This window comes from Bidens hawaiensis, unplaced genomic scaffold, assembly GCF_021521415.1.
Source record: "Bidens hawaiensis isolate Kalapana, Puna unplaced genomic scaffold, B.hawaiensis_p1.1 tig00014781_1, whole genome shotgun sequence".
NCBI classification, from domain to species: Eukaryota; Viridiplantae; Streptophyta; class Magnoliopsida; order Asterales; family Asteraceae; genus Bidens; species Bidens hawaiensis.
In genome coordinates this window covers 164,145-167,571 of record NW_027492304.1, presented here as the reverse complement: position 1 = coordinate 167,571, position 3,427 = coordinate 164,145, and positions in this window count along the sequence as shown.

Below are 3,427 nucleotides of genomic sequence, written 5' to 3'. Positions count from 1 at the left end.
TAATACTTGCCTTCCCTTGCTCATTATCAATGTATTCCACCACTCCAGAGCCTCTCCCTTGAACATTTGAGCAGAATATTGAATTTTCTGTTGTTTAGAACATTTGCTTATAATTACAATTGACTCCATTTCTTCTAGCCATAGAATTCCTTGGGTCCAAAGTTTTTGAAGTCCTTAAATGAACAGCTTTCAAATTTAAATTTCTTAAACTTTTGTTTTATGTCTCCATCAACATTGAACTCATGAACGCTCTCTTATATATGAAACGGTTTAGAACGGGATTTAACAGATTTTCTAGAAGGTTAAATGGATTGTGATTGCCTAGATTGAGTTCTAACTTGAGATTCACCTCAAACGGCTTCTTTTATCATCTTTTGGATTTGGTTCATGTATTTTTCAGGGATTTGTTCTTGTTCTTTATCTTTTCGTGCATGAATTTCTGCCTCCTTTCTAGAAGCTTCAGCATTATTTTGATTTGACATTGCTGAAATTTAAATTACGATCTTTTCTTAATCACACATTATTTTATTCATTTATTAAACACACACACACACATATATATACATATATATATATATATCATAATGGATATATTTATATTATTACAATACATACTTATATATATACATCATTTCTTGATGTATATATTTTTATATCCTTATTATATTACAACACACCTCACAACATCCACACATCACTTCAGCCCTATTCTAGTCCTTCATAAACTTTTTCACCATCTTTGGTCATCTTGTTGCATTTTCGAAGAAGCTTATCTCCTATATTCTTCTTCTTGTTTCCATCCACAACTATCTTCTTTCTTAGGTCATCAGTCTCATGCAAGGCCCTATCAAGATACTCTACTTGGGACTGTGGGATCTCGTTCGGGTATCTATATCGAGGTGGTGGATTACGATACCCCATCATAACGATGTCATAGTGGTTCTTGGGGTATGGCGACGAAGTAATGTCAGACTGATAGTTGAAGAAATCTTCAGCCGCTTCATATTGCTCACGTATCTCATTTGCTTGTTCTTCGACTGATGGAATCTTGCCTTGTTACGGTGGGAAACTTGGTGGTGATTTGTTCTTGAGTTCTTGAAGGTATTGCATGTAAGGATCTACAGACCCATAGTTTGGACTCTTGTGGAAGAACGGTTGCACACATCCTTGTCCAGGTGGGCAGTCACAATCTGACGGTTCCTCCATTGGAGTTGCTACTTCATTGGGATTTTCTTCAGGGTCTTCTTCAGGATCTTCTTCTGGATCTTCCACTTCTACGGGGTCTTTTTCCTCCATCAACTTGGCATTCTTATTTACTATATGATGTAAACGAAAACTTTCATACGGCATCATCGCCCTCATCTTTGGCTTTCGAGAAGGTCCATCATAGGTGTTGGGGTGAGAATCAACTGAGTTGAAAGCAGAAGTTCCAGCATGCCATCTTTTTTTGTCGGATTGGCATTGCATCCAGTCGGAAGAATCAGACTCGGGTTCCTCCTTGATTTGCTTGTTGGAGAGGAATGCATGTGATGGATGAGGATTTGGTGGTTAATACGTTGGAACATTAGACGGATGGTACGTCAAGGTATCAGACGGATGATACGTCAGGATGTCGGATGGATGATACATTGGTATATTTGATGGAAGATAACTTGAGTGCCTTGGGGGATCGTTCCTTTGCATCGGTGGATCGTTGGCTAACTTGATCGGACATTGTTCGGTTCTAGGGTAGTACACCTATTTAGTTCGGTCGATCGGGTGATCTTGATTGAAAAAGGCTTCGTAATAATCCCCGCTCATATTGTCCTTCGATAAGGGTTTGGGAACTCCAGCTCTTCTCGCGTCTCTCATGAATCCATCCATCATCTTCTAGAACGACATCTATGGGTTGGCTAGTTTATTTTGAGAAGAAATAGAAAAGGTTTACAAGCCTAACTTATCCCTATTTAAATTTAACAAGTAATAATAATTTACTTAATCACTCGGATCGAAGCTTAGGTATTATTAATTAATACCTAATTCGCTAAGATCGATAACTCTGATACAAACACTTGTCACACCCCAAACCACGGCCTAGGCGTATGACACATTTGTTGGTACCACATTTGTAAATAAATCAGAGTTACGTGTTTAAAGAGGAAGTTATATTTTATTATTTACAAGTCAAAAGACGGGATTTAAAAATACATGTTTAATGTAAACTTGTTTATACAAAAGGTTACTTGTTTATGTTAAACCACCATTACGTATTTTTATATTAACAAAATGATCCGAGCCATCGGATATCAAAGCACTTCGAGCATTCCAAGCTCCTATTCTTGATTACCTGCAAAATGTTTTAGCACATATGTAAGGATCCAGACAAACGTACACGACAGCCTGAGGGCTAGCGATTACTTTTGTTTATAACGTTTTAGAGATACGTAATCTCATGTAATTCATTTCATTTATTTGACTCGATTAAACAAGTTTATAAAGTTTGGCGTATTCACCTTTTCTTGAAATGATCAGCTTCAATACACTGACCGTGTCTTTCCCTTCTTTTTTATCCTCGCACCTATAGTACGAGTATAACTTTTTATTAGTCGGATCTTTAATCCGGCTTAAGACCTCTAGTCTCTTTGTATAATCTTTACCTTGATTATATTTTCTTTATGAACCTTTAGTTCAAAACATCATTTCTTTATTTCAAACTTTTAGTTTAAAATATATTTTCTTTCTTTTCTTTTACAAGTTTAAAACTTTCGTTTTCCTTGTTTTTGTAACATCGAGAAAATTTCGAGTTCAAAATGTCAACCTTCCAAAGTATAAGGACCAAAAATGTCAAATTCCAAACCTTTGGACTTAAAATAAAAATTCTAATTTTCTGTCCCATCGCGATACGCGACGGGACAAAGAACAAGTCCATCGCGTATCGCGAATGGTTTAGTCAAACCTTCTAGAAACAAGTCAACGGCGATACGCGATCGTTGTGGAAGCTACGTCATCGCGTATCGTGATGACGTGGTCTGACACAAGTTCTGCCACGTGTCCACATGTGGCACACCGTCTGCCCCGTGTCCCGACACGTGGCCACACGTGGCACGTCGCCCGCCACGTGGCACACCGTCTGCCACGTGGCTACACGTGACAGACCTATATGGTGACAGGCCTGGGCTACTTCGCGATACGCGATGTGTGCCCAGGAGGCCATCGCGTATCGCGAAGGGTCTCCAGATTTTGTCTATAAATAGCAAGCTCGGGACCATTCATTCTCATCCCAAAATCAAGCATTCCTCTCTCTCTCTCTAACATCTCTCTAGAAGTTCTTAACCATTCCATCAACCCACCTCGATAAGCGTGTCCCGATTTCTCGTTTTTCGTGCCAGCGTTCGACCAAAAAGGTGTTTGTTATATCTCGACATCAAGGTGGTGATGAGTCTCGAAA